The sequence below is a fragment of the Capricornis sumatraensis genome, chromosome 8, assembly GCF_032405125.1.
Source record: "Capricornis sumatraensis isolate serow.1 chromosome 8, serow.2, whole genome shotgun sequence".
Lineage (NCBI taxonomy): Eukaryota > Metazoa > Chordata > Mammalia > Artiodactyla > Bovidae > Capricornis > Capricornis sumatraensis.
This window is the reverse complement of record NC_091076.1, coordinates 85,094,908-85,105,516: the sequence shown is the minus strand read 5'-3', so window position 1 is coordinate 85,105,516 and position 10,609 is coordinate 85,094,908.

Here is a 10,609-nt window from a genome sequence, read left to right as displayed (position 1 = left end):
GACTCTGATGCTGAGAGGGATTGTGGGCAGGAGGAGAAGGGGATGACAGAGGATGAGATGGCTGGATGGCATCACTGATTCGATGGACGTGAGTCTGAGTGAACTCCAGGAGATGGTGATGGACAGGGAGGCCTGGCGTGCTGCAGTTCATGGGGTCGCAAAGAGTCGGACATGACTGAGCGACTGAACTGAACTGAACTGAACTATGGAGTGATGATCCCTGGTGGCTCAGTGGTAACGGATTCGCCTGCCAGTGCCATGAGACGCGGGTTCGATCCCTGGGTCGGAAACATCCCCTGGAGGAGGAAATGGCTACCCACGCCAGTATTCTAACCTGAAGAATCCCATGGAGAGGAGCCTCGTGGGCTATCAGATAGAATCCATGTGCCACAAAGATTCAGGCGTGACAGCGACTGATCAACAATCTTCTGTGTACTTAAGAGATCGGTGCAAAAGGTTTCAGCTCATAATGTGTGTGGCCGAGGTGAGTGGGCGCACAGTGGCCAGGAGCTGAGGGCCTGTGACTGACTTGTGGGCCACACCTCTCTGGCTTCTGTCCTGAGCAAGGACGCATTGTTTTCTCTCTCCTTTTACTTTGTGGTAAGATGGGAGTACCAGACCACCTTAACATGTCTCCTGAGGAACCTGTTTGCAAGTCAGGAAGCAACAATTAGAACTGGACTTCTTGTCCAACTCTTTGCGACCCCATGGCCTGTAGCCCTCCAGACTCCCCTGTCCATAGATTTCTCCAGGCAAGAATACTGGAGTGGGTAGGCGTTCCCTTCTCCAGGGGATCTTACCGACCCAGGGATTGAACCCGGATCTCATGCATTGGAGACGAATTTTTTACCCTCTGAGCCACATTAGATGGTACTCTGGTTCAAAATTGGGAAAGGAGTATATTTCCCAAGGGTGACAAGGCTGTATATTGTCATCCTCCTTATTTAGCTTATATGCGAAGTACATCATGCAAAATGCCAGGCTGGATGAATCACAAGCTGGAATCATGATTGCTGGGAGAAATATCAACAACCTCAGACAAGCAGATGATACCACTTTATGGCAGGAAGTGAAGAGGAACTAAAGAGTCTCTTGATGAGGGTCAAAGAGGAAAGTGAAAATGCTGGCTTAAAACTCTAAGTTCAAAAAACTAAGATCATGGCATCTGGTCCCATTATTTCATGGCAAATAGAAGGGGGAAAAGTGAAAACAGTGACAGATTTTCTTGGGCTCCACTGTGGACAGTGACTGCAGCCATGAAAATAAAAGATGCTTGCTCCTTGGAAAGAAAGCTATGACATACCTGGACAGTGTATTAAAAAGCAGAGACATTACTTTGTCTCTAGTCTCTAGTCTTTGTCCGTCTAGTCAAAGCTATAGTTTTTCCGGTAATCATGTATGGATGTGAGAGTTGGACCATAAAGAAGGCTGAGCGCCAAAGAGCTGATGCTTCTGAATTGTGCTAGAGAAGATTCTTGAGAATCCCTTGGACAGCTAGGAGATCAAACCAGGCAATCATAAAGGAAATCAACCCTGAATATTCATTGGCAGGACTGATGCTGAAGCTCCAATACTTTGGCCACCTGATGCAAAGAGTCAACTCATTGGAAAAGACCCTGATGCTGGGAGAGATTGAAGACAAAAGGAGAAGGGGGTGGGAAAGGATGAGATGGTTAGATAGCATCACAGACTCAATGGACATGAATTTGAGCATACTCCAGGAGATGTGGAGGACAAGGGAGCTTGGCATACTGCAGTCGACAGGGTAAACAGACTCAGACACAACTTAGCTACTGAACAACAAAGTATAGCTGTGCCTTTCCCGCTTCTAAAAGAAAACATTTCCAATATCTGTCAAGGTGAACAGCATTCAACCTAGAAAATGGCTACAGCAGCAATTCTGAATACAAAGCTGATCAACTGACTTCCATGCTAATAAAGAACAAAACTTTCTAAAGCTTTGTTGCCATGGCTGTTTTTATTTAACAAGGAGATTAATAACTAAAAAAATCCATGAGGCTTCCCTGGTGGCTCAGTGGTAAAGAATTCACCTGATCCAGGAAGATCCCACATGCCCGAGAGCAACAAGAGCCCACTAGCCACAACTACTAAAGCGTTCATACCTACAGACTGTGCCCCAAAACAAGAGAAGCCACCACAATGAGAAGGTTGTGTACCACAACTAGAGAGCACCTCTGACTCACTGCAACTAGGGAAAAGCAATGAAGACCCAGCACAGCCAAAAATAAATAAAAAATTTAAATCCTATTGCATATTCTGTTGCTTTAATCAGGAGGACAGATTTTTTTTAAAATTTAAAATTTTTTTAGTAATCCTTTTTCCCATTTTCTCTTAGTGGTAGGTTGTCAGGAAGCATTTAACAGGAGGCTTCCTGTGTGCTGTTTTGGATCTGTCAGGAATCCTCTGTTCCTTATTAATTCCTGAATATTCAGGAATTAAGAGGAGAGGCAAGCCTCTCCTGGGGCTGAGGAATCCAGGCATTTCCTTCATTAGTTTTCAATACGGTGATAAGTACCCTCTTCCTTATGTACCATATGGTAAAAGGGATTGTTTACAACTCTCTCTCTAATATGGATCACCTACGTTTTGTAAGTCTGGAATTTTAATCTTTATCTTTGCTGAGAATAACTAACTTGTAAGGCAACCCAATCCAGTGTTCGTGCCTGGAGAATCCCAGGGACGGGGGAGCCTGGTGGGCTGCCGTCTAAGGGGTCGCACAGAGTCGGACACAACTGAAGCAACTTAGCAGCAACAGCAGCAAGACAGTATATATGCCCACACCATGTTGATTAAAACACCTTTGCTCCATCAGAGCTTTGGTCCCTGTGTCTTCTCTCTCTTCCCTGCCCCTCTCTTTTTCAGGCTAATTCTCTGGAGCGCAGAGGCCCTCTGGGTTCCCTTTCCTGCCTGGGCTTCTAAGACCCTCTCAAGAAGGCGCTCTGTGCCTTCACCCCATTGAGGCCTTCGTGAACAGAGCAAGCCCCGTGTCAGGGACTTTATTGGTTTTCTGTGTAAACCAAGGAATATCTCCCTCTTTCTCTCTCCTTTAACTTCTTATCGTCGACTCTGGACCACCAGATTCTGGTCCATTAAAGGACCTCAACTGTAGGTGTTCTTGAAACTAACATTGGTCAGTCAGGTTTTAAACTAAGAAAAAAAAAAACTGCTTTCTCATCTTGTAACTAATTCCAGGAATTCCTCATTTTGTGTGGAGGACACCACCTTGCTCAGATTATCTTTATTTCCATGGTGATAGGCTAGGAAAGGTCCCAAGTGAAAGAAGGTTTATTCAACCACTGTCATTTTCAATAAAAATGTGCATTCAACTACAGATGGATTCCATTTATGCCATTAATATCTTTCCCAGCATTGCTTTTGGAGGTGCTTTCTCAAATATATAAATCTGTTTAACTACATGTCAATTCCTTGAATTAGTGAATTATACAAAGGTTTAATTAAACTGGACTCTCAGGATAAACTTCTAAGGACATTCAACAAAAAAGACATCTTAGAAGTCAGAAAATGTAACCTGTATTATCAGTGGGAAAGGCAATCAAAACCCAGCAGCAACGTTCAGAAAGCATAGCTGGCAATAATGCCCAATTTTGTTCAACCAAACGAAATACCATGCTAAACCTCAGAGCTTCATCGTAGGAGTCTCAAGAAATGTTACCAAAAGTACTGGGTGTACTCTTGCCCAGCATTCACCACCCAGAACATGTTATTCCACCACTGAAATGGGCTTAATCAGAATTAAAGATTGCTTGCTGCTTCTCTGCCTTCCTACTCCTAATCACGAGGATTTTCTGGGGAGTACTGACAGCTGAGCATCGGACTGAGGGGTGTCTCACTGATGCCAGCTGCCACGACCACAGAGCCAAGGGAAAACTAAACGTCTCACTGAGATGTCCTTCGATGTTTCCGAGTGCACTCTCCCTCACGTAGGCCCTCGTGTAGCTATAGAATACAGCTGAGCTTTGAATCAGAATCACCATGTCCCTCCCTGAATTAGTTTTCAGTTTCAGAAAAAAGAGGTATGTTTCATTTGTAAGCAAACTGGACGTAACATTGTTAATCACATCATTATTTCAAGGATACTTAAACAGTTTCCCTGTTATAAAAATTAATAATGCAAGCTTTTGTTTCTTGCAGTAAAATGAAGGTTTTCATATATGTGTAACAGTTTGGGAGTCTGACCAGCCACTGAGAGGCAGCAAAGCAAGTGATGGGTAATATTTTAGAAGGGGGACTCAAGCATGGCTTGTATATCACGTTGAGGAGTTATTAGACACGTTGGAGTTATTAGACAATCAACTCTGCATATAAGGTGTCTGGCTAGTTGCAAAGCAAAAAAACTATTAGTCGTCAAATATTATCTCCTAAAAAAAAACCCTAGTGTTTATTTTTGCATTTTTATCACAGCACTTTCAAGGAACTTATTAACTCTCCTCCCCAATTAGAATTCAACTGATAGCTCATTCATATATTAATCTAACACTAGCTGCTTGCTAAACCCTTAACTTTTTAGTCTAATGATAAATTTAACAGTCCATTATGGATCCAGGCTCATTAAATGCCTTTGACTAGCAAAAGTTCTCTGGTTTCAGCTTTTGATTTTACGAAAGGATAAGGAATTTTGTCTTTGTGTACCACCATCAAGTTGTTTAACTGCTTAAGAAGAGGAGTCATCATATTTCCCTTTTCACAAGTATCTGATTTACCCAGTCATTCAGTTTCTCTGGGCCCTTTGCAACTGCTCAGATTTACATGCAATTAAGTGGCTCAGAAAAGGTGGCAAGAATACATAGAAGAACTATACAAAAAAGATCTTAATGACCCAGATAACCACAATGGTGTGATCACTCACCTAGAGCCAGACATCCTGGAGTCCAAAAATGAAGTGGGCTTTAGGAAGCATTACTATGAACAAAGCTAGTGGAGGTGATGGAATTCCAGCTGAGCCATTTCAAGTCCTAAAAGATGATGCTGTGAAAGTGCTTCACTCAATATGCCAGCAAATTTGGAAAACTCAGCAATGGCCATTGGACTGGAAAAAGTCAGTTTTCATTCCAATCCCAAAGAAAGACAATGCCAAAGAATGTTCAAACTACTGTACAATTGCACTCATCTCATATGCTAGCAAAGTAATGCTCAAAATTCTCCAAGCGAGGTTTCAACAACACGTGAACTGAGAACTTCGAGATGTTCAGGCTGGATTTAGAAAAGGCACGGAAACAGAGATCAAACTGCCAGCATCTGTTGGATCATGGAATAAGCAAGAGAGTTTCAGAAAAACATCTACTTCTATTTTATTGCCTATGCCAAAGCCTTTGACTGTGTGGATCACAAAAAACTGGAAAATTCTTAAAGAGATGGGAATACCAGACCACCTTACCTGTTTCCTGAGAAATCTGTATGCAGGTCAAGAAATAGCAGTTAGAATCAGACATGGAATAACGGAATGGTTCCAAATTGGGAAAGGAGTACATGAAGGCTGTATATTGTCAACCTGCTTATTTAAGTTATAGGCAGAGTACATACATCATGGTGAAATGCCAAGCTGGATGAAGCACAAGCTGCGATGAAGACTGCTGGGAGAAATATCAATAACCTCAGATACCCAGATGATACCACCCTTATGGCAGAAAGTGAAGAACTAAGAGCCTCTTGATGAAAGTGAAAGGGGGGGGTGAAAAAGCTGGTTTAAAACTCAACATTCAAAAAACGAAGATCATGGCATCCAGTACCATCTCTTCTTGGCAAATAAATGCAGAAACAATAGAAACAGTGAGAGACTTTATTTTCTTGGGCTCCAAAATCACTGCAGATGGTGGCTGCAGCCATGAAATTAAAAGATGCTTGCTCTCTGATGTAAATCATAGCAGGATCCTCTATGACTCACCTCCCGGAGTAAGGGAAATAAAAGCAAAAATAAACAAATGGGACCTAATTAAACTTAAAAGCTTTTGCACAATGAAGGAAACTATAAGCAAGGTGAAAAGACAGCCTTCAGAATCAGAGAAAATAATAGCAAATGAAGCAACTGACAAAGAATTAATCTCAAAAATATACAAGCAATTCCTGCAGCTCAATTCCAGAAAAATAAGCGACCCAATCAAAAAATGGGCCAAAGAACTAAACAGACATTTCTCCAAAGATGACATACAGATGGCTAACAAACACATGAAAAGATGCTCAACACCACTCATTATCAGAGGAATGCAAATCAAAACCACAATGAGGTACCATCTCATGACAGAATGGCTGTTATCAAAAAGTCTACAAACAATAAATGCTGGAGAGGGTGCGGATAAAAAGGAACCCTCTTACAATGTTGATGGGAATGCAAACTAGTACAGCCACTATGGAGAACAACGTGGAGATTCCTTAAAAAACTGGAAATAGAACTGCCATAGGACCCAGCAATCCCACTGCTGGGCATACCCACCCAGGAAACCAAAATTGAAAGAGACACGTGTACCCCAATATTCATTGCAGTACTGTTTACAATAGCCAGGACATGGAAGCAACCTAGAAGTCCACTGGCAGACGAATGGATAAGAAAGCTGTGGTACATATACACAATGGAATATTACTCAGCTATTAAAAAGAATGCATTTGAATTGGTTCTAATGAGGTGGATGAAACTGGAGCCTATTAAACAGAGCGAAGTAAGTCAGAAAGAAAAACACTAATATAGTATATTAACGCATATATATGGAATTTAGAAAGATGGAAAGGACAACCCTATATGTGAGACAGCAAAAGAGACACAGATGTAAAGAACAGACTTTTGGACTCTGTGGGAGAAGGCGAGGGTGGAATGATTTGAGAGAATAGCATTGAAACGTGTATTATCATATGTGAAATAGATCGCCAGTACAGCTTTGGTGCATGAGACAGGGTGCTCAGGGCTGCTGCACTGGAATGACCCTGAGGGATGGGATGGGGAGGGTCAGGATGGGGCACACATGTATACCCATGGCTGATTCGTGTAATATAGGGCAAAAACCACCACAATATTGTAATTAGCCTCCAATTAAAATAAACCAAGAAAAAAAAACAGGGGAAAAAAAAGATGCTTGCTCCTTGAAAGAAAAGCTATGACAAACCTAGATAGCATATTAAAAAGCAAAGACATTACCTTACCAACAAAGGTCTGTCTAGTCAAAGCTATAGTTTTCCCAGTAGTCATGTATGGAGTTTGACCATAAGGAAAGCTGAGCACTGAAGAATTCATGCTTTTGAACTGTGGCGTTGGAGAAGACTCTTGAGAGTCACTTGGACTGCACAGACATCAAACCAGTCAATCCTAAAGGAAATCTGTCCTGAATATTCATTGGAAGGACTGATGCTGAAGTTGAAGCTCCAATACTTTGGCCACCTGATGCGAAGAGCTGACTTATTGGAAAAGACCCTGATGCTGGGAAAGATTGAAAGCAGAAAGAGAAGTGGACAACAGAGGACGAGATGGTTGGATGGTATCACTGACTTGATGGACATGAGTCTGAGCAAGCTCTGAGAGTTGGTGAAGGATAGGAAAGCCTAGTGTGCCACAGTCCATGGGGTCACAAAGAGTCAGACACGAATGTGCAACTAAACTGAGACTGAAGTGGCTCAGACCATAAAGAATCTGCCTGCAATGCAGGAGACCTGGGTTCAATCCCTGGGTCGGGAAGATCCCCTGGAGAAGGGAATGGGTACCCACTCTAGTATTCTTGCCTAGAAAACCCCATGGACAGAGAAGCCTGGTAGGCTATAGCCCACGGGATCTCAAAGAGTCAGACGTTACTGAGCAACTAACTCTTCACTTTCAAATTTTCTTCTAACAGTTGGCTAGTGTTTCAAGTTGAAACCCAGAAACTTAGAATTTACAAATCAAAAACTGCATCTTTGAAAAGCAAGTAATAGGAGAGAACTAGAATATAAGCTGACCAGAGAAGGGAATGTGATCAAGGGTAGAGCACCTATGAGCACCACGCTTAAAAAGCTGACAGCTTTTTGAGACCCTCTTACCAAATTACATGGGGATTCTCAGGTGGCTCAATGGTAAAGAATCTGCCTGCCAATGCAGGAGACTCAGGAGACATGGGTTGGATTCCTGGGTCGGGAAGATACCCTGGGAAAGGAAATGGTAACCTACTCCAATATTCTTGCCTGGAGAATTCCATGCACAGAGGACCCTGGCGGGCTACAATCCATGGGGTTTCAAGAGTCGGATATGACTGAGCAACTGAGCAGACAGGCATGACAAATTACATGCTGGAAAAGTGAAAGCATTTGTCCCTGGTTAGATTGCACATGTGCATGCTCAGTCATGTCTGACTCTTTGCAATCCCATGGACTATATAGCCCACTAGACTCCTCTGTACATGGAATTTTTCAGGCACGTCTTCTGTGTCTCCTGCTTATCAGGCAGATTCTTTACCACTGAGCCTATTGAATTATAGCTCAAGTTAACCTAATTAATCTAGAAGTAACTTTAAGAAACACCTTCTTGTGTATTTGTGGCTCATGTTGGCATAGCACAGGACACGTGAGGTTAAAAAAAGTCTAAGAGACTTTGTCCAACTCTTTACCAAAAATGTGTGTCTAAGCAGCCCTTTTTCCTAAAATTGTTTTATCAAAAGTTCAGGGCTCCGGTGGGTTGAGGAACATGCTGTGAGCAATGTCTATTTAAAGTATACATTAAATGGGAAAAAAAAAACAAACCTTCCTAACTCAAAAGATTGGCTTAATTTTTGAATGTTTTATGTCTTGCAAAATATAATCAAATCACACCTTTATCACTGCATCAACTCGTTAAGATTCTATGGGCACTATCCTGTTACTAAGGCTAGTTCACAGAAATGTGCTGTTAGCCTTGTTTGGGACTCCAGTGTACTCAACAGTCAAGAAGGTGACTTCCATGTAGGGCAGAAAAATTCTGTAACCTTATTGCTTGCCCATTTAGTGCCATTCTTTGGCTCAGAAAACACCTTCTGCCATTTAAAATACATGCAACTATAAGTTTCTTTAAAGAATACTTTATACTGATACATCCCAAACTGGAGGCCTTGCAGACCAAGCATAATTACCTAAGAAAGTCTAGACTAAAAGCTGAATACTGTCACTTGGGCAAAGTGAGTGTGTGTGTGTGTGTGTGCGTGTGTGGCGGTGGGGGGAGGGGTGGTGCAAGGGAGTGGGCACTCACTGGGCACCAGTACAAATAGAAACACACATTATTCAAGCACTGAACTCTGAGGGTCATTAGTTACTAATTCAGAATACTTCTTAACATTGGAGAGTGCCACAAAGACACACTTGAAAAGTCCTAAGAAAATGAGTAGGTCCACTATGTGAGGTGTGTCAGGTTCTTTGTAACCTCATGGACTACGTAGCCTTCCAGGCTCCTCTATCCATAGGATTCTCCAGTCAAGAATACTGGAGTGGATAGCTATGCCCTCTTCCAGAGGATCTTCCTGACCCCGGAATCGAACCCACGTTTCTTAGGTCTCCTGCACTGGCAGGCAGGTTTGTTATTTTTTTACCGCTAGCACCACCTGGGAAGCCCAATAGTCATTAACCAGGTGTCAGAAAAGGAAACAAGTCTCACCAAAATTTGTAGCGCTTAGGAGGTTGAAGAGGTCCCCAGTGGACTGGGGTCCCAGATGTGTGTGCAGGGGAGGCCTGCCTCCTGGGCTGGAATCACTGCCTGGGCACGGGCGCTGCAGTGAGGTGGACACCCTTCCAGGGTCCAGAGCCAATGGAGGGGGCCGGCGCCTTCCCTCCCCAAAGCCAGAGAACACACGAGGCGGGTGCAATGCGGAGGGCTGAGAGTACCCAGCCCCTCTTCCCTGACAGATAGCAGGGGCCCCTGCAAACACAGGACCAGGCCCTAAACACCAGGCCCCTCTAGAGATCAAAGTTTCAAAACTGATGTGGTATTTTAGTGAACCACTATCTTGGGGGAAAATCAAGTGTCCACATCAGAACCCATGAGTTACCCTTGCCTTAAATAGCCATGACTGCCACCTACTAGAATTCTCAAACATGTTTTAGGTGATTTTAATTCAGATCTGGGTAAATCAGAAGTTGTCCAGTTGTTTTTAACAAAACAAAACTATGTGTAATTCACCACATTGATAGAAGGGAAATTTCCATTCAGTATTTCCTAAGTACAAGCCAGAGAAGGCGACGGCACCCCACTCCAGTATTCTTGCCTGGAAAATCCCATGGACAAAGAAGCCTGGTGGGCTGCAGTCCATGGGGTCGCAAAGAGTCGGACACGACTGAGCGACTTCCCTTTCACTTTTCACTTTCATGCATTGGAGAAGGAAATGGCAACCCACTCCAGTGTTCTTGTCTGGAGAATCCCAGGGACGGCGGAGCCTGGTGGGCTGCCGTCTATGCAGTCACACAGAGTCGGACACGACTGAAGTGACTTAGCAGCAGCAGCAGCAGCAAGTACAAACCTGTGTAAAATAGCATGGAAACGAAGCAGCTCACCTGAGTTGGGGAGCAGTCTGGACAGGGGGCAGATGGTCACAGCCAGCCCAGGGTCACTGGGACCCAGCCTCATCCATGCACTTATGGATCAGATGCTCCG